The sequence below is a fragment of the Ambystoma mexicanum genome, chromosome 12 (genome assembly GCF_040938575.1).
Source record: "Ambystoma mexicanum isolate Mex_15411 chromosome 12, UKY_AmexF1_1, whole genome shotgun sequence".
In the NCBI taxonomy this organism is placed as follows: domain Eukaryota; kingdom Metazoa; phylum Chordata; class Amphibia; order Caudata; family Ambystomatidae; genus Ambystoma; species Ambystoma mexicanum.
This window is the reverse complement of record NC_090936.1, coordinates 163,649,769-163,671,662: the sequence shown is the minus strand read 5'-3', so window position 1 is coordinate 163,671,662 and position 21,894 is coordinate 163,649,769. Positions and strand designations below refer to the sequence as shown.

The window sequence follows — 21,894 nt, the reverse complement described above, 5'->3', positions numbered from 1 at the left end:
TCACAGCTAAAACATGTGTACTCCGTAACATAGTCTTCATTCTCTAAGATTATTGGATGTCTAGCATTGCCCTATACATGTTTGCTGGCTACATCCCCCGTTCCCACTTTCATTTCATACATTAGCGAACCTAGGTCACTGGTGGGTCTTCAGGGTGGAGTGAGCATTAACATGAGTACAACAACATTCCCTGAGGCATGTCATTTCTATCAATGCCCCGAAGGGCCACAACTCCATGTTTACACAGTATTGGGTTGATATAGAAGTCCGTATTTTGGAATGGTGACCAGTCATAATGACTTCCAGCATTTGGGAAAGTATTTACTTCAACATGGCCTAGTAAATTGAGCAGACATTGGGCTCTTGTCCAAAGTATATTGAAGGGGAATGTGTACTGGATAGCACACATGGATGGATTCCAATATTGTACTGAGAGGAGTGTAATGCTGCTGTAAATAGGACTTATCAAAAGGGCACACATGGTGCCCTCTATAATGCACAAATCAGAAGAGCAGGTAATCTAAGATTTACAATCTGGCTTGCCAGATGAAAGGCCACTGAAGGTGGCGACGAGCCCGTCATACTGGTTCAACCAAGTGAAACTCAAACGTAAGGTGTCAGAAAAGAAAGGTTATGTATGAATGAAAAAGGTGGTCATGGTAAATGGATGTGCAACGTTCACTAGGGGGCAGTGAATGCATGTTTTCCATTAGCTTTAACGACTACCATGGCACAAGGAGCCATGGGTTGAAAGCCCTAATGAAATGCAAGCGACGCTGCAAGACAAAGCTTATGATAAGGATTCCAAACAGGTTGGGCAAGTGAGAAGGTTCCTCAATTCTGACTTTGAACGAAATTCTGAGAAGCCAAATAGCCTTCACTAAAATTCTATATTCATCAATTGCATTTTAAAAGGAACTTATTGAACGCTGTACCTCAGCAGATAAAGGTATAAAAAAAACACCCAAAGGAGTAATTACTTACATAGTAACATTTAATAAAAGATATCCTGTATAATATTCTTGTTATCTTTAGGCAGTCTAATGTGTACATCAGATAACTACCGAGGGACAAGGCAGCAAAACTAAGCAATACTAGGAATGGATGAAGAATGAGAATCCGTAGCTGAGAAAGGAGATCTCCCAAGAGGATGGAATTTAAATCTACAGAAGGCAAGCAACAAAGTTGCTAATCTGCCTTTTCTAGCTTATCTGAGCTGAGTCATGCCTTCCTACTTTCCAGTATGCAGTGCTATGTAAAACACCAAATATTATAAAATTAGACAGCATATAATAGTCCAGGACTCAACTGATTTTCTGTGGTGAGATTCTGAGTAACAATGGACAAGAGGTAAGCAGGAAATTAACAAGTATATTAGGCTGTCATGGGATTGGATAAAACCAATGTGTGCAGTTTTGTATCCGTTGGAAAAGATTTCTCTTTTGGCAACTTTCCCTCCATAGTTTCTATGGACCCCAATCTTTTTGCTGTGTTTTTGAACCTGTGCTGACCTTTTGAGCGGTAAAGCCTTCAGCTTTCCTTTGCCTGCCTTTTGCTAATGTGTTATGGGTAAACTAATCAATCCTTCAGACTATCCGTACTGGGAAACCATTTTCCTTTTTATCTTGTATAGTTTTCCAACTTGTTTTCTGTTAAGTTATTTTTATTAAGATTTGTAATGAATACAAACAGGATCTGATGAGCATATTTTTATAACATTTTAACATTGCACACAACATCTAACAAAAGTATCTCCATTGCACTGCATTATATCACACTTGTCTTTTAGAGTTGGGATGTTTGGTTACTTGTGTATGTGCCTAAAGACAAGCAGGTGGCAGCACATATATTTTTCAGATAGGTGAAAACGGAATTGTCGAAAAATGTAATCTGGACTAATATTGAAGAACATCTGAATTGATGATTAGTGACTCAAAGCGACAGATAAAATGTGCGGGCTGTGCCCTCTCCTGCAACAGGTTTGTTCGTAGATTTTATTTCTATAGCGCTCTGGACCCGGGAGTAAAAGGGCGCTTAGTACAAATTACAAGGCACAGTACATGGTACTTGGCAGTGATACTAGACAACAGTTATATACAAAATATACTGAAAGTGGCGGTAATAGGGAGTAGTCATAACAAAAAAGTGTGCAGTTCGTACAGTTTCTAGCTAAGTCTAGCTTAGAGGTTGACTTTTAGTCAGAAGCCATCCAATGGCAAGTTTCCTGAACGACAGGAAGGATTTGGATGACTTAATGTTAAGTGGCAGGGAGTTCCAGAGTTGGAAGGCGAGGACAGTGAAGCTCAAGCCTCTGGATCTTTTAGAGGTAAATCTAGGTACTGTGAAACATAAGGTAAGATCTCGTGGTTCTGATGGAGGATTTCAAGGTGAGTTTATTAGTAAGGTAGGGAGGGGCTAGATGGTTGAGGGCTTTGTAAGTGAGGCAGAGGATTTTCAAATCAATTTTATGTTGGATAGAGAGCCATTTACATAAAGTTCTAGTGGCCGAGATATGCTCATGCCTGGGAATGTTTAGCGCTGCGCGTAACGCATTGTTTTGAAGGACTTGGAGTTTACTGATTATCGCTCGATTAGCCCCTAGGTAGAGGCTGTTATAGTAGTCTAACTTAGATTGTATTAGAGCTCTGGCTAGCGTGAGGCAACTGTTAGAGGAAAGAAATGGTCTACAAGCTCTAATTAGTTTTCCTGTGTAGGCGGTAGCTGAGGCGGTTGAATTAACTTGCTTGGTGAGGTTAAGATTGGCATCGAGATAGAAGCCCAATGTTTTCACATTTTTGGCGACTGGGATGGTATTGTCATCAATTATGTTACAATAGTTGGGGCTTAGTTTTTGCAGGTTGTTCGGTGAACCAACAATGAGAAGTTCAGTCTTCTCGTCATTCAGGCAGAGGCCACATGTGGCCATCTATGCCTGAATGAAAGAAGATTTCATTGATCCTGGCTACATCAGTATTGTAATTGCCCGAGATGATGAGGAGTATCTGGGTGTCATCCGCGTAGTTTGTGTAGGTGACACCCAGACAGTCCAATTTATCAAAGAGGGGCTTTGTAAAGATGTTGTATAGGGTGGGTGAGATGCGTGAGCCTTGCGGGACACCACAAGTGATGGGGATAGGGTCTGCTGCAGCCACTGGAGAGAAGACTCTCATGGTTCTATTGGCCAGGAAGGACTGTATCCACGAGACAGCAGAGGGGGAAAAAGTGGGCAGCAGAGGAGAGGTGGTTGCAAAGTATTTTATGGTCGACCAAGTCGAAACCTGCAGAGAGATCTAAGAGGAGTAGGATGGCAGCCTTGCCCTTCTCTTTGATTTCGTCAATCTGACTTTTAAGATCAACAAGGGCAGTTTCAGTTCCGTGTTGGGGCCGGAAGCCAACTGACGTAATCCAGGTGATTGGTTGGCCTCAAGTTAATGCTGAATTTGTAAGTAGGCAACTCTGTCCAGGATCTTTAACAGGAAAGGAACGGTTGTGACAGGTCTGTAGTTTGTGGGGATGGCTGGGTCCAGGGTCTGTTTTTATAGTAGCGGGAGGACCCATGACTGTTTTCAAATAGTTAGGTACCGAATTGGTGGAGAATGACACGTTTATAAGCTTAGAAAATGAAGGGTGCGAGGTCTCTTGCTCCATCTTTTATGATCCGTGAGGGGCAGCTGTCCCCTTTGCAGTTTGACGGTTTGAGGGAGGATATGATTTTTTGCACTTCTAGTGGGGTTACTTTTTTGAAGGTGAATCCATGATTAGTGTTGGGGGTGGTGGGTGAGCTAAGGATAGGGGGGATAGAGGTGGGGCTACTATTGGAGAGTTGCCTTGGGTGGAATGGGGTTTTCTAACTCCTTCAGGATGGTGAATAATTCTTTGGTACTGGAGCTAGCATTACTTATTCTTATATTGTAGGCTTCCTTTTTAGTACGAATTATTTCTTTTTTATAGAGGGAGGATGTATTTGTGAAATTGGTTTTGTGCACCTCTGTTGGGTTCCTTTTCCAAAGGGTTTCCATTTTGGACTTACTATTTCTTAGTATTTTAAGTTCTGGTGTGTACCAGGAGTTAAGATGTGCTTTAGGTTTACCTTTACGTAGTTTTAGAGGGGAACAAGGTCGATAGCTTTGGTCACGGCATTATTATAGGTGTCTACTAGTAGATTGAGGTCCGAGATGTAAGGGATCATGTTTAGGGTGGGTAGAACTAGTGGGATGAGGGCTTCAGCTGTGATATTCCGCTTGTTTCGCGTCAGACATGCTGGTGCAAGTGGGCACTGTATGTGATGAGGGTTATTAGTGCTAATGTCAAATGAGAGTAGGAAGTGGTCAGTCCATATAAGTCGTTGGGGGTCCTTGCAGATAAGGTTACAGTTGTGGGCAGCGATCCAGTCTAAGGTTCTGCCTTTCTGATGTGTAGGTAGGGTGTTAAATTGGGTGTAGTTGTGTTTGCAGAGTACATTAGCCAGGGAGGATGCTGGTGTGCCGTGAGGATTGTTATATCCCAGATTAAAGTCACCTAGAATAATATTCTGTGATAGGGGTTTAGACTTTTCAGCTATGAGGGAGGTTAAGTCTTCCACGAAGGAACCTGTGGGACCAGGGGGTCTGTATATTAGTCCCAGGGTGATAGTATTCTTAGGGGTGGTTTGAATTTTAATGGATAGATGTTCACAGGAATTTAGAGGAAGGGAGGTCACAGATCTAATGTCAAGTGAAGATTTGAATATAAGTGCTACACCTCCTCCACGGGCATTAAGTCTGTCGGCCCTGAGGATGTAGTAGTTGTCTGGAATCGCGAGGGTTAGATAGGGGCCTGCTGCGGCATGAAGCCAGGTTTCTGTGGTGGCAAGGAAGTCCAAGTCTGCTGACTGGATGATATCGGCAATTTCCGTAGGGTGGGCCACAATGGATCTAACATTGAGGTAAGAAGAGGAATGCAGCACTCTTAATTTTGGCTTTGAGCTCCACATGGACAGGATTAGCCCGCAATATGCCTGACTCCTATGTGTACAGTTCCATCTCAATACTCAAAGTGGCATCCTTTACTCAGAATTGTTGAGGGTCAAGGGGCAACATATGCCTGACCTGCGAGGTTAGCAAAGGATCCATTACCCATTATTTTGCTGTGCTGAGAAGGATACAAGGATTACCGTGTGAAATATCTGCTCCAACTTTTTAGACTGGCTGAAATTTGCCATGTTGATGATACCCTAAGCCTATTGTAAGGATACCAGTAACTTGACAACTGTACACTTTGTATCCAAATATATTCACTGGTGATTATTAAAGAGAAGCAAAATGGGTGACGCAATGATATTGCCCCAATCAGAACATGTCCACGTACTGGTTTCAATGTTGTCCAATTCCACCGTCACATGATGTATATATTTTATAGTAAATCTGTTTATTTTATGCTTCATTGATTTTACTTTTGAAGGTATTGCTTTGTTTTAAATATGTGCAATCATTTTATTTTATCTAAGTGCTTATTGGTGTATGTATCTGCTGCTTTTTAGGCTAATGCTATAAAGCTTTTTATACATTCCTGTATACATTGAACGTTTGTGTGCTTCACTGTGGACCCCTGATCTCAAACTCAGTCTGGAGAATAGACTTGACTACTGTGATTGGCTTGTGTTTTGGCTCACCTCTCAGAGTCCCCTGTTCAATATAACTAGAGCAGCCAACTAAAATCTGTCCATCAGGTCATATTCTAGAAATCCATCTCAACAGTGAGCAATCTAAATCCCCCCACTACAATATAATCAAGCTCACATTATCCATCTTCTCCTTACCTCACAGGGTGTTTTGGTGGGAAGAACTGCAGATTAATGTATACAATGCAGAGGCAATAATGTTGCAAGGGTATTTTATTGTACCAAATGTCTGGCATCAAGGACAACCTGCTGATCAATCCATAAAATGATAGAGGTAGTAAAACGTGCCAACAAATTCACCACATGTTTTACTGAGTTCATGCTATTTCGGAAAGGATTCCTTGGAAGGAGCAGGATGCAGAGCAGGAAATCTGTTCTATGCAGGAATCCATCTTAATAGTATCGTTTATAGATTCCCCTGTATTGTGTTAGTCTGTCATCTAGTGGCTCAATAGGGAATATGTTTAAAAGGTCAGAAGAAATCATGTGGATTTAGACAGGGCATGAGCAACCGGTTAAATGTAATGCAATGAGGTAACCTCCAAATTGAATTATTCATTTACATACTTTGGTGAGCTGTTTCACAGAGCTTAAATGCAATGCAGTTCACGTTCCATATTGTCAGCGTTAGGAAAGATTTTTCTTTTGTCAACTTTCCCTCCATAGTTTCAATGGACCGCCAATATTTTGCAGTGTTTTTTTTAACCTGTTCTGACTTTTTGAGGGGAAATAAAGGCTTCCGCTTCACTTCCCTCTGCCTTTTGCTAATTTGTTATGAGGAAACCGATTAGTCCTTTGGACTATCAGTACAGGGAAACTGTTTTCCCCTTCATCTTTTACATTTTCATAAAGTTGTTTGCTTGTTCTTTGGCCATATTGTAGTTTGCAAATTAACAAGGGGGTCCTGGGAGTCCCTCTGCCAGACATTAGTCCTGGTTACGAGACTTAGCCAGAGTCTTTAGCTCACTATCTTTCACAGAGAGGAAATATCCCATACATATCAGTCTTTGTCCTGCCCTGGGGCAGTCCAGCACCGAAATGCTAGGCAATTCTCCTCAGAGTCAGACAGACTCCCAGGACCCCCCATTGTGAATTTGCATATTTAAGTAACTTTGGGTCTCACCCTAAGTTACTAGGGGAATCCAGACGTGGACCCCTTGCTCACTATTCTTAGAGAGGCACAGCTCTTCCCTACTGATGAGGTCCAACCAGACCGAAACACGTGTCTGGGGATGCCGTTGGTACTCTTGTTCAGAGGAGAATTGCCTAGCATTTCTGTGCTGGACTGCCCCAGGGCAGGACAAAGACTGATATGTTTGGGATATTTCTTCTCTGTGAAAGATAGTGAGCTAAAGACTTTGGGTAAGTCTCTTGTAACCAGGACTAATGTCTGGCAGAGAGACTCCCAGGACCCCCCCCTTGTCAATTTGCATATTGTAATTTGACCTTCTTTGACCTTTGTCCTGCCTTGCCAGGTCAGGCAATCCCATAAAAGGTCATGCACTTGCTCGGGAAAGCTGCTGCCTTGGTATGTGTGTGCGGCTCTGTAGTGTCAACGGTGGCCCAGGAAGTGGGTGGGACTGTCCAGTCCAACTCCACATCTGTGTTGACAGTCTAGGTGTGGGGCATGAGTGAAACTGAGAGTTGTCCCCGATTGGACAACTAATGGCGGTTTGAATGGTGCAGATCTTTACTATTGGTGCGCTTCGTCTGGATTTTGCATAAGAGGACCCCTGTCAGATCAGTGTTGGAACCAAGAATCCCTCGTAGGCGAATATTCGACAAAGACTCCTGAAGAGGCCTTGCATCCATACCTGCGTCTGGCACTGTGCAGCCCTGATCTTCAAAGACCCTGAGCGGTGCTTCAGCATTTGGACTAGTGGGACCAACTAGTCTCAGAGCCTTCTCGAAGATCCAGCCGTCCAGGGCCTTCATAATCTAGGGTCTTTTTCCAACATCGATGTCACCAGGTGTGGTGAAAGGAGACTGCAAGTGCTCATCTATGCTGATGACTGTTCTCCTGGACAAGCCTTCTAGATCAGTGCAGGCACCAATTACAGAGTACGATAAATAAATGAGGGATCAGTGTTTTTTTGTGTTCATATGTTTTACTATGTGCCTCTCCAAGAAACCCAAACGAGGCAGATGTTCCTAGAGGAAAAGATGGTGGAATATTGTTCATCCTTTGACTATTTAGGGATTAGGGATAAGGATTAACAACAGATTTAAGTGGGCCGATCGTATTACCAAGCTAAGTGTACGGGTGAGCCAAACCACTCTGGTGAATCTTTAGATTAGCTAAGAATCTAAGACACTACGAAGGAAATGCCATAGCCACTGGCACCTTTGGGGGCAGGGGTGAAATATGGGGGTACACAAGGGCCCCCCGTTTACATAAGTTGGAAAAAACATTTTAAAGTATATTGCTTATGGTTCCCCCATCACCTGTCAGCACCTCTGTACTCCATGCATTTGGAAACTGGTATAGGTTATATGGGGGCCATTATTTTTGTGAGACCTTTCTCACTGTGGGCAGGTACTCTCAGCCCCCTAACAAAAGATCTAACCTTGAATTTCATTCCCCAAAATGGACATGACAAGGTTGGCTGACTCATATGAAGTCCTTATTACTTAAGCTCTTGTTGGCTACCTACGTCTAAGACCCAGGAAAGCTGAAAGGTCTCCCCCAACATGCTGGTTAAAGATAGGGATTTTCATTTTTTGGCTGGCGAAAACTCAGATCAGGGCTCATTAACTGTTAGCCCCCCAAAATTGCCTTGCTGTACATCTGTATTTGCTAACTGCATCTTTGCATAGAGCACTTTTGACAAAAGCTAGGCTGAACTATATGCGGCTGGGGGCAGGTACACATTCTTAGAATTCCAATTCAGGGGAGGATACAAACAAACTGTGTGTATGGTGGGCTGGAAACCTTATCCCATTTCATTCTGGTATGCCCATTGCTCAACGACCTTCAGGCTAATTTGTACGAACATTTGTACATGTCAAGCAGCTGTGAGGAACAGGAATGCGAGACAGACACAGAAGACTCATGCTTGTGGTCACACATTTTTACACAAATAATCAAGGGTTGGGAAATGCCTTGCAGTCCCTATTCTAGGAGGTATTTTGCTATCTCAACCAAAAACTTAGGGTCTGTCCTGTCTTAAGACGTCCAAAGGAAAAATGTCCTAGGTCTGAAATCCTACGCTAGCCCTTGCATGCTAATACTAACTCTAAGGTTTTACGGGTGTTGTCTCTGGCTCAAAAATTGCACAAATGTTCAAGTTCAACAAAAGCTACAGCTCCAACAAAAAACATACTTGGATGGTATTCTTAGTTCCTGGGAATGGCTCCTTTCTCCAGGTTTCTTTCCCAACAAAACAAAGTTGAAAAGAACACTCACGTTCTTTGCAGCCCAAGATAACCCTCAGTGTTACAATTTACTTACAGGGAAATGACTATTCCCCAGGTCCTCTCCACATGCAATGCAGTTCAAAATCCTAAGGGCATGAATCTTCCGTGGGATTCTTCTCTCTCAGCGTCACAAATGCAATTCAAAATCCTAGGCATGTATCTTCCTTAGGGGTTCACTTCGCAAAGTTCCAATATTTGCATGATTGTCCCAGACACACACACACCACCTAATGAACTCCCCTGCCAGGTTCCATCACGAATGTCTGGTTTACTATCCTGCCAGGGCTTCTCACAAAGGTTCACAAGTGTCTCAATTTGGGCAGTGGGATTAAGACTCCCACCAGACTTCAGCCTTTTCCATGCTTTTACGGCCCAAAGGGTTAGCGACCCTCCTCTTAACAGCACGTTACATTTCATCACCTCTACAGGGCTTCCTGCAAACTCTCACGGTGCACAGCCTTTGCCGTGAAGCTCCCCGGCATCCCACTTTCCCCAGCTGGACTCACTGGTTATGTGCGGCTGCATCAGCGTGCCTTGCAACCTTCTGTGGCTGCTGCAATTCGCTGTCCGGTCAGAGATGCGTCCAATCCTTTCTCCACTCTTCGCCTGACTTCCGAGGAATCTGCATAGCATTCCGCTGTCACTGGCCGTGCAACGTGAGAGCTCTGACTCTCCTGCTTCTCCTCCTCCCTCATCGGTGGGCAGAGCGGGCAGCTGGGCTCTTGCTGGTGTTAGGCACGATTGTATGCAGTACCCTTTGGGAACACTACAACAATCCTGACTACAGGTAATAGGAAGCCCAACCTTTGGTATAAGCTTGTACTACACAGTTTTGGTAGTGTGTTGAGCTGCCAGACTTATCTCAAGAGGGGTCAATGTGAGCTGTAGGGGAGTAGTTACACAGAGAATCACAGTGACAAGTTTTCAAATAAACTCTTACACATAAGGTTTCTTGAATAAACAATTATTAATGTATCAGTCAGTTAGAATAAGCCTTTCTCAGGAGGGAGCAATATAACAGTAAAACACAGATGCACTTCAATACTATACACACTTAGTTTCTAAATCAGTAAAACCCCTTTTGGATGGCCCACAGACGCAACCTAGTCAGGTGACTTCAATAGCTAGGGTGCTGCGGACATTAATATCATACTGTTGGCATTTAGAACACACTTAGAAGTTGGAAAAAGGAAAAGGTGGTAAGAACAAACAAGAGACCACAAATATTCTTAAGCAGGCAAATCATTTTGGATCCCGTAAGCAGAGTCATTCAGTACGATAGGCTAAACCAAAGTCAATGGGCAAAAGTCTTATATAGGATGAAGCACCTCTGGTAAATAAGTAGAACAAGTCTTGGCACAATGTTTTAGAAGTCTTTGAAGAAAGGAAGAAGCAAATGTAGGGCCACAAGCCATTAGACTTGTGAGTGGTAGAAGATGCAAGCAACTCTACAGCAAGAGGTAAGTTCTCTCAAGACTTTTTTACAGTACCTTTGCATTGAAGATAAAGTGCAGCATTTGATTTCTGTTCCTGAGCAGCTCTGCAGATCTCACTCTTCCTGGGTGTTAGGCAGAATTGCATGCAGTACCCTCTGGGACCACCACACACAATTAGGACTACAGGTTAAGCCAAACCAACCTTTGGTACAAGTCTGTACAACACCGTTTTTGGTAGCAAGGTGAGCAGCCAGGCTTATCTCAAGAGTGAATGTGAGCAGTACAAGTTATCACACAGAGGTCTTTCAATCACACTGGTTCAAGTAGACACTTATACTTAAGGTTTCTTGGTAAAACACTTATTCATTTATTACACAATCATTTAGAAAACATTTCACTAGAAGGAGGAAACTTATTATATACTAATACACTTCAATACAAAACTAAATGAAATAGGAGCCAAATGGCAGTTCAGTTACTTAGAAGTGAGCAAAAAGGGACAAGGTAAGTAGACTAGATCACATATACTGGTCAGACAGTGCAAACATTTTCAGTTCACCAGAAGAGTTAAATTCAAGTCAACAGGCCAGGCCAAAGTCAATGGGTTAGTGTTCGGAATAGGAAAGAGCAGTTCTGGTATCAAACAGTAAAGTCTTTGCAAAAGTTCTCAGAAGTAGATTAGGTGAAAAAGAATCATATGTTGCGTCACAAGCTGATTAGGCCTGCAAGTTGGGTAAGTTTCACGATCATCGCGTGAGTGGTGTTCTCTCAATCGGGTTGGCACAGTACCTTAGTATGAAGAAACAAATGCAGCTGTAGTCGTTGGTTCCTGGCAGTTCCTACAGAGCTCAATGTTCCTGAGCCTCAGTCGTGGGGACAAGAGGGAGGACGTCAGGGGACTCCTGCACTGCACGGGATCGTCGGAAAACGCAATCAAAATTGAGTCACTTAAGTTCCAGTAGCTGTAGATTCAAGCACACAAGCTTGTATATCCCCCTCCCTGGTTAATCCCAACCAGCCTTGAGAATGGTATCCGGGTGGTTTACGAGTCGATTGGTCCCACCAACTCAAAAGGGAGAAGTCGTTCTTTAAGGGGCTTCACGGTCGAGATGAACTTGGCAATTTGGACCTGCAGCAGGGCTTCACCGGGCAAACCAACGGTCCAGGAGTTGCAGCAGCCGTCCTCTTCCAGCTCTTCTTCGGTTCTTTCGTTCCAGTGGTCGACTCTGCTTTCCAGTCCAAGAGACTCGCCTTTTAAACAGTTCTCTCCCTTTCATTCCAGTCTAGTCTAGTTGTCACTCACCCAGCAGGCTGGCTGTCCTTGCCGGACAGTCAGCCAGCCAATCACGCAAGAGTGCATTTGGGTCTCCAAGGAGACTAAGCACAGGGAGTTTCGGGAACCTCCCTCACTTCCTGTCCACCCCAGACACTCAGACGCCAGAGGCAGTCTTCAGTCCTGGAACCCGCCAAAGGCATATGAACAAAGGGACCAAACCTGGTTTGGCGCGCAGAGACAAACTCTAGAAGGACCTTTCTTAAAAGAAACAGCGAAAAAAGAAGACCAGGACCTGTTAAAACAAAGGGGCTTAAGGTGCCATCTTGAAAAACATGGCTCCTGTGATTTTTAGCTACCAGTGTTCGATGTCGGGAAGAATCATGGTAGTTCGTTGTAAAACCACAGCCACCAGCCTTTTCAACAGAAAATGGTAGCATTTGACTGCTACATGAGTATTTAGACACAGGGGATACTATGTAACCCCTCCAGCACTCCACTGTAAGATGGTCTCTGCTGGGTCTAGGAATTTGGAAAGACTAGTAAAGTAAATTTCACTTTACATTCTCTAGGAAATAGTAGTTTATCCCAGTGAAGGTATTTAAACCTGTGGGAAGTCTAAAAGACATCCCTGTGTCAATGCACTGAGGTTGCTGTGTAACACATGAAAAGATGCCTATGGAGTTATCTTAAAACTCCATAATCAAAAAACACATGAGTAAAACATACATCAAAATACATGAAAGGGTGGGAAAAAAAGGCTCACACTCTTTTCAGGTAAATAAATCAAGTCCTCAAAATCCAGCAAAGTTGCTGGAGGTCTCTAAGGTGAAGGGAATTAGCACATTTATGTGAATTCTCCCTAACACTGGGCCTCAGTCGTGGGGATAAGAGGGAGGACTTCTGGGGACTGGAAGGTCACCGCTCGCAACCGGCAATCTTGAAATCAGTGGCCGTTTAGTGTTTCAGCTCCTCGCGTCTACGGCAAATAGCAACACTGCGGTTCCTGGCTGTTGAGATGGGCTTTCCTTGCTTCTGGGGTCCCGCACTCTGTTGAGGGGGCTAATGCTCGGTCAGTCCTGTTTCCTGGGAGTCCAGAGGATCTTCCTGGAGCTCTAGCCCAGCTTAAAAGCAACGCACACAATTTGGTGTTCCTCTCCCTGGCTATACGGTTTCCAGCAGCAACTCTGTGGAAATTCAACCAGCTCCGAGAAGGATGTCCAGGTGGCTTACTTTGAAGTTGCTTGGTCCCACCAACTCAAGGAGGGAAGTCGTCCTTGCAGGGGCTTCTCTGTCGATACAAATTTGGAGTTTCAGCACAGCAGCAGTGCTTCACTGGGCAAACCAACAGTCCAGGAGTTGCAGCAGGGGTCCTCTTCAAGTTCATCTTCAGTTCCTTCTTCAAGTGGTCGACTCTGCCTTCCAAGCCAAAAGCCGCGCCTTTTATTCAGTTCTCTCCCATTCATTCCAGCCTAGCTGTCAGTCACCCAGCAGGGTGGCAGTCCTTGCCGGACAGACAGCCGGACAATCATTACAGAGTGCATTTGGGTCTCCTAAGAGACTAAGCACAGCGAGTTTCGGACAACTCTCTCACTTCCTGGCCACCCCAGACACACTGGAGCCAGAGGCAAGCTTCACTCGTGAATCCCGCCAAAGGCAAAGTGAACAATGGGACCAAACCTGGTTTGGCGCGCAGAGTAAATCTCAAGAAGGACCTTTCCACAAAGAAATGGGGAAAAAAGACGACTGGGGACATTTTGACAAAAATTGAAACCACTGCAATCAGATATTCAGCGAGGAAAGGGTAGCATACAATTGTTACATGAGAAGCTAGACAAAGGGGATACTAGGTAACCCCTCCAGCACCCTATTGTAAAATAGTGTGTGCTGGGTCTAGAAAGTTACAAAGGTAAGTAAAGTAAATTTCACTTTACTGCTCTGGGAAACAGTAGTTTATCCCAGAGAAGGTATTTAAACCTTGGAAAATTTGAAAGACTTCCCTGTGCCACTGCACTGAAGGTGCTGTGTGACAATATAAAAGATGATGCCTGTGGAGTTGGTCAGGCTCCATATCCAAAAGAAACACAAAGCTCAGAAATCACATTAAAATACATGAGATAGTGGGAAAAAGGGTCTGACTGTCTCCAGGTTAAAAAAAATCAAGTCCTCAAAATTCAGCAAAGTTGCTTGGGGTCTCTAAGGTAGAGGGAATTAGCACATTTCTGAGAATTCTCCTTAACAGCCAGGCCGTTCCTTTGTACAAACGGGAGCCGATTTCTCCTGTCAGTTTCTCTCAATAGTGAAACAGCTGTTGGGATTTTAAAGATCCCACCACAGTTCAACACCTTTCAACAACTAGAGCATGTTGTTGGTTTCCGAGCTATGCAGATCTTCATTCCTCTTTCCCTCTTCCTCGTCCCAGTTGTGTAGCTTGGGTCGTGAACATGTAGGGAATTATCAGTCGTGTTTTCCCGTTTCCTTTTCTACATAACGATATGTCATGAGGATATGAGGAATGGAGGGGATATCCCTAAAAGGGAATGGGGGAACACCAAGTCTCATCTGACAATGTCTCTTCCCCCCCCCCACCCCACTTAAGGATGTCTCTCCTCAACTGATCCTCCCTTGCATAGCCACCCTCAGGATCAGGTAGTGACTGCTGTCCCCTGGCCACATGAGGCAAAGCTAGTGTGAGGGGTCAGCAATAAGAGGCAGACAACTGTTTGATGATGTATCCGGTTATATTTTCGAAAACATTTTCGAAATACCATTTTGCCGAAATATTTTTTTTGAATGTATTTTTGATTTTGTTTTTTTTTTGTTTCGTAAGTAAAAAAAAAAAAGTGTCAGTAAAAAAAAAAAAACGGGGCTGGGGGGGAAACCCCCCTCCCCATTTCAAAAATAAGATTTAAAAAAAACATTCGACTTTTTTCGGCAATTTTGTGCCGACAAAATGGCATTTTGAAAATATGGCATTCGAAAAAGTCACTATAAACCATTTGATTGTTCAAAATATGCAATTTTTATTATAGAACCAAGTAAAAATGCCTCACTATCCCTACTCTGCTGAAAATGTCCTTACCTAACGAAAGCTAAAGGAAAACACTAACACGATGTCTGGCCCACACACTAAACAAATGGACAAAGATAATCTATTGCAATTCAAATATCATAAATCTTCACAGTTTCTTGATAACCTCTCAGTAACCTGGGTGGATTCCCTTCTTCAGGGTTCAAAGTGAATTCTGCTTCAATGTTAAACCAAAAGAGAAATAAGGAAATCCTTGTAGTTAAGACAGTCCTAAATCAGTTCTCGATGATTTAATGTCTAATCAAAGTCTTGTTAATTAAAGTTCCAACAACAGCCAATCTTTTCTCCTTGGTGAAAGATGGACTTTCCACTTCCTCCGAATAGCACCAATGGTAAAATCCCAGCCACAATGTTTTGTTACCACTTCGAGCCATCTAAGAAGACTTACCACAGTTCACAAAAAATGTAACTTTGATCACATTCAGCGAAACAAAGTTCTTGGTTAACAGTAAGAATGTGTTTAGTTATAGATCCGGATTCACAATAGATATATTTGTCAGGATGTTTTCACAGTGCCACTACTTTTACAACTTCCCTTTTACTCGTTTACCATAAGAACAGTCTCCTTTGCCTCACAGTACTCTACTTTGTTCAGGCTAATGCAAGGTTGCAAGCACTGACAACCAGATACCCCACCACTGCTTCAGCACTTTGGAATACTACCAAAGCTTCAGTAAATTCGGACTTCAAGGCAGTTCTGACAAGATTCACTTTCAAGTACTTCAACACCTTCAAGGAGACAAGACACTCATCCTCTGAATATCTCTTCAAAAGGGGCAGCCTCTTTGCCTTTCTTGACTGTCTGCTACAATAGCAACCTAGGTTTGCCTCCATGACAGACTTCTCTCTTACTTCAAAATAATCTTTACAAGAATACAGTTTCCGTTCCCCAAAAGTGTCTTCACCTCTCTGCCAACTGTTAGCCCCAACAATTATCCAAAAGCCTTGGTGCCACTCTCTCGACTTTCGGGTAATGCTTGCACAATTGTATATTAGGCAAGGCTGAACTGTTATTGGGTTCACAATAATAGATTGCGTTTTAGCTTCGAGAAAGTTTGGTTTCCCTTTTAATATGAGGAGACTCTTGGCTCGGGCAACGTTGCTCTTTTCTTCAATGGTAGATTGACTGTTCAAATGCTTAGCTTGTTTGGTATGAGAGGTATGCCCGATGAAAGTAAAGGATCGAGTTCAGTCTTCCTTTGAAAATCATAATTAGTCACATGCAACCACGTCTTGCTATAGTTTACAAAGGTTTGAACAATGGTCTTCTTAACGTTTGGTATTCAGCAATGGTCCTCGCAACGTTCTTCTTAATGAGACACATGACCACTTCTTCGCAAGGTTTAAGTGTTTAACAATGGGTTTTAGCAGCGTTTGCTCTTCACGCTAGTAGAAATGCATTATCCAATACAGGCGAGTGCTACTTTTATATTGTTTGCTCATTAAAGCTTCGGCAAACAGCTTCAGCAAGCTTCTGGCTATATGCGAGTGAATAAGAAACTGGCAGTGCTCATGCAAGGAATTTGAATGCCAGGTTTCACTCACCAGCCTCTGTAATCCTTGATTTGCAGGTCAGACAACTTCCAAGACAGCTCCTCGCCCCGGTCCCCGGCACGTTCTCTGCACGGCAACCAAGCTCACATGGGGCAAGACAACCTTTATGCACGCCTTCTGCTGCGCAACCTCTGCAATTCAGAGTTTGTGTGAACAGGAAGGACCCTCTCAGAACAAGCAGGTGAAATCTGCATCTTCCATGTTCTGGCGTCCCTCTGGTTCTCCTACTTCTACTTGGTTTGCCATCTTTGTGCTGTCGCCTTTCTGCTTCTACAGATCCAGCTCCCATCCAAGTCACAGTTCCAGCTCCTTCTAATTGACTGCAACCGAGGGGGCCTTTTATGCCTTGCAGGTTCCTTTCCCCTGCACCGCCCTTTCCTCCCACCTCCGTCTGTATGCATGCACGACCTAAATGTGTTAGTCTGTCCTGTCCTCTGCCCCTCTTTTTGTCCCCCCCCCCCCTTCCCTAGCTTGGTCGCTACTGTAACACTTCATGCACTTACACTAGGAAAAATGCTGTCAGGCCTAGTATTTCTGTCAGATCATTCAGAAATTTCAAGGCCTAAGAATGACTACTGTATTCCCTTGTTCCCTTCCCGCCTTGAAGCACACCACCCATGTATAAGCATTATATAAGGGAATAGTTTCTTACCTGTAACTCCATTTCTCCAGCATTGGTATCTTTCATGGATTCACATGCTTAGAATATTCCCCGTCGTCAGACCGGGACCCCTCGGTACACATATATAGCCTTTTTCAAAGGAAAAACTTTCGACACTTTTGTGTCCTATCTACGTCCTTCTAGGACCCGCCTACGCATGCTCCGCAGGCAGTGCTAGTATAAGAGGCCCGCCCCCGCGGCTCCCCTTCAGATTTCGGCCCCTCCAAAGTAGGAAGGGTTAAATTTATCACATACATTACATACAGGGAGGTTGGCGGGCGCATGTGAATCCATGAAAGATACCAATGCTGGAGAAATGGAGTTACAGTTAAGAAACTATTCCCTTCTCCAGCATTGGATCTTTCATGGATTCACATGCTTAGAAAAGATTGTATAGCAGTAACGCTTGAGACGGCGGTGAGAATGTAATGTAACAATATATATCCTCACCCTACTACACAATGCATATCTCCCGTAGGGATAAGTTAAGTCATATAACATTGCCCACATAAAGTATATCGCCCTTAAGAGGGTAGATAACCGAATCTCCACAGGGAAGAGCTTACCTTACTGAAACAAATGGCGCAGGACAGCTCTTCCCATCTGCACCTCATCTGCATGCTGCCTGGCAAGGCAGTAGTGGCGGGTAAACGTGTGGGGCACTGACCATGCCGCCGCTTGGCATATGTCCGTCAGCGGAATCCCAGCCCATAACGCTGTTGAGGAGGACATCGACCTTGTAGAATGAGCTCTAGGATGTCCTTGCAGTGGCCTTCCGGCCTTAGAGTGACAAAAAGCAATCGTCGACGAGACCCATCTAGCCAGTCCCTGTTTAGAGATTGCTTTTCCTCTCGTCGACGGACCATATGCGACGAACAGTTGCCGAGTAGCCCTGATGTCTTGTGTACGATGTAGGTAGAATTTCAGGGCCCTCTTAACGTCCAGGGTAGGAAGAGTTTTTTCTGCTGTCGAGGATGGAGTGGCGAAGAAAGTAGGCAGAACCACGGATGAGTGTTTGTGGTATACCGTCGGAACCTTCGGGACGAACATAGGGTTAGTTGCCAGGACTACCTTGTCCTTAAAGAATCTTAGGTAGGGCGGGTCCACGACCAGCGCTTGTAGTTCCGAGATACGTCTGGCTGATGTGATAGCTATCAGGAATGCCAACTTCCACGAAATTAATTTTATGTCGGACGTGGCCATAGGCTCGAAAGGTGGTTTCATCAAGCCTGCCAACACTGTGTTGAGGCTCCACGTCGGGGGAAAATGTTTCACCGCGGGAAAGGCTCGAAATAAACCCCGCATGAAGTGTTTTACCAGTCTGTCACTGAATAGAGGAGACGACTGCCTCTTCCTTGTGAACCTCGAGATGGCTGCCAGGTGTACCTTTATCGACGAGGGGGACAATCCCTTTTCTGCCAAGAGGAGCAGGTAAGGTAGAACTTGTTCCGACGTCACCGACAATGGTTGTAGGCCCCGTTGTCCTCTACACCATTCACAGAATCTCAGTCACTTATAGGAGTAAGATTTGTTAGTTGAAGGGGCTCTAGCCGCCTGTAGAATTTTTTGGCAATCCTCTGAAATGTCTAAGGCGCCGAACTCCGAAAAGTCAGGAGCCAGGACTTAAGGTTGAGACTGTCCGGGTCGTGATGCCACACCGTGCCTCTGTCCCGGGATAGAAGGTACGGGACTTTCGGAAACGCTATGGGATGTTCCAGCGATAGATGGAGGAGGTCTGAGAACCACGGTTGCCTCGGCCAGTATGGTGTCACTAGAATCACCCGGCAATTGTATCTGCGTATCCACTGTATTGTTTTCCGTATGAGGGGAAACGGGGGGAAAGCATAGAGGAACATGTCCGTCCATGGGAAGGAGAACGCCTCCACCACCGATCCCTCTTGGGGCCATCTGCTTGCAAATTGCTCGCATTTCTTGTTGTCTTTGGTCGCGAAGGCGTCCAGAGGGGGGTGACCCCATTTCTCGAACACTTTCCTCAAGTGACCTGTGTCCACTTCCCACTCGTGTATCTGGGCCATGCTTCTGCTGAGGGAGTCGGCTTGGCCGTTCCTCACTCCTGGAAGGTGATGAGCCACGAGGGAAATTTCGTGTTTCGTTGCCCAATGCCATGTTTTCTGGGCTTCTATGGAAAGAGTCCTCGATCATGTCCCTCCTTGTTTCCTCAGATAAAACATGGCTGTTGTATTGTCAGTCAGTATTCGCACTCGCGAACTCTTGATGTGTGGTAGGAACGCCTTCAAAGCCCATCGTACCGCTTTGAGTTCCAGTACGTTTATGTGTAGGAGTGACTCCGTTGGAGACCAGCGACCTTGCGTTTGGAGAGCACCCATGTGCGCTCCCCATCCGGTTAGGGACGCATGCGTAACTATGGTGCTCTGAAACTCCGGCTCCTGTAGGGGCACACCGTTGCTCAGATTGTGGGAACTCTGCCACCACTGGAGGGTCCGACGTAGCTTGTCGTCGTCGACGGTTATCCAGTCCGACCACGATCCCTGAGCCTGTGTCCATCGGTCCGCGAGGAATTCTTGGACTGGCCTCATGAATAGGCGACAGTTTCTCACCAGATGGATGCAGGATACCATGGCCCCCAGGACCGAAACATACTTTCTCACTGAGATCCTGGTGTTTCGCCGTAGCCGGGCCGCTTGTTGAATGAGTCTTGAGGTCCTGTCGAGGGAAGGTTTCACCAGCCCTAACTGAGTCTCGAACTGTGCCCCCAAGAATACCAGCGTTCTCGATGGCCGCAGAGAGAATTTCTCGAAGTTTATGGCGAATCCTAGTCGTTGTAGAAGCTGCCTGGTGGCTTGCAGACTTGTGTTGGTCGACACTGGGGAGGATCCCCTTACCAGCCAGTCGTCGAGGTATGGGTATAAATGGTGGCTTTGCTTCCTTAGCCAGGCAGCCACTGGAGCCAGGCATTTTGTGAACGTTCTGGGGGAGGTCTTGAGCCCGAAAGGAAGAACCGTGAATTGGTAGTGATTTCGTCCCATTACGAAACGTAGGAATTTCCTGTGTTTCCGACACATTGGAATATGGAAATACGCATCCTGTAAATCCAGGGACGCCAGGAAATCTCCCATTTGAACTGCGCGGATCACTTCCTGCAGAGTGAGCATCTTGAATTTTAGGCTCTTTAAGGACTTGTTGAGATTGCTTAAGTCTAGAATGGGACGCCATTTGCCGTTCGGCTTTTTTACGACGAAGTATCTTGAGTAGACTCCTTGACCTCTCTGTGATGTTGGAACTAATTCTATCATGCCCTTCGCTAACATGAGTGTAACCTCTTGTTTCAGTACCTTCATATGGGACTGAGCGGTGAACGCAGGTGGAATTTGCGGAAGGTTGTGTTTGAATTGCAGAGAGTGTCCGTTTCTTATGGTGTCTAACACCCATTGGTCCGTCGTTATCCTTTCCCATTCGTCGACATATGCTGAGACTCTTCCCCCACCAGAACGGTGTGTGGTATGTCACTGCTGATCTTTATTTTGCTCGTCTCTCGACGACGATGGGTATGATGGTCGTTTTCTGGAAGACTGGAAGTTTCGTCGACGGTTAGCCGATTGTGAGGCACGTCGGTATCCCTGGGAGGGGTAAGCCGATCTGGCAAACGATCTGTCTCCAGAAGAGAATCTTGAATTACCTGAAGCCCCTCTAAAGGGACAAAAAGACTTGTAACTTCTGCCACTCTGGAGGGCACCCAATGAACGTGCCGTGTCCGAATCTTCTTTCATCCCTTTTAGGGCCTCGTCCACCTTCTCGCCGAAAAGAAGGTCTCCCTCAAAGGGCATATCTAAGACCTTGTATTGCACCTCTGGCCTGAAGTAGGTACACTTAAGCCATGACTGTCGACGCAATACCACCCCATTGTGGACTTGCTTGAAGCCTGACTCAGCGAGATCCACCGCAATGTTTATTGCGTGATTTGAGGCTTCCTCACCCTCTCTGACCAGTAGCATCGCCGCCTTCCTCTGTTCTTCTGGAAGATGATCAAGCAGCGGAGCTAATCTGTGCCACATCTCCCTATCGTATCTGGCCATAATTGCCAGAGAGTTTGCGGCCTTTACTGTGGTCGCTCCCATGGAGAGCACTTTCTTGCCATCTCGTTCTCAGGAGTCGTCAGGCACTTGTGCTGTGCCTTTGCCTTCCTCGCTGCTGCCGCCGACACCACCGAGTCCAGTGTTGGTTGGGAGGATAAACACTTGGGGGTAGACTCTGGAGCCTTAAACTTTTTTTCTAGGCGTCCTTTCACTGCTGGTTCTGAGAATGGGTGTCTCATTGTCTGCAACCCCTCTTTCCATACATGGTCCAGTATTGGTATCGAGAACACCGACCTCCTCTTGCCCATGTGGTCGAACAAAAAACAATCCTTTTTCTGTTCTTCTTGGGACAGACCAAATTCTTTGCATGCCTTCTCCATCATAGAATGGAATGACGCAATGTCGTCCGGAGGGGACGGGTGAGCTGGGCTTCTGGGGTTTTCCAACTCCGCCTCTGACTTCCAGGTAGGATCCCTGGAGGGGGATAATGAGATATCCGACATGGCCCCCCCCCCTGTCGGACTCCGAATCTGGCAGCTCACCTTCCTCCTGTGCCAGTGTTGAGATTGGCGTGATTGGCGTGCTCGGTTGACGGGACGGGCCCGGCCCGGCTCGTCGACGAGTGACTGTGGCAGGCTTGCCTGGGGTAGTCGCTGGTCCAACGACTGCAACAAGGACTGAAGCGTGGACAGAATATCCAACGACAAAACCGATTGAGGAGAGGGGCAGATACCAGTGTAACGGAGGC

At 45.3% G+C, this 21,894-nt stretch overlaps 1 protein-coding gene across 9 annotated transcripts in view; it reads right to left on the bottom strand.

Annotated features, from left to right (window-relative positions):
- Positions 1-21,894, bottom strand: part of CNOT2 (CCR4-NOT transcription complex subunit 2) — a 1,422,938-nt gene that overhangs the window by 167,095 nt on the left and 1,233,949 nt on the right. The window lies entirely within an intron of this gene.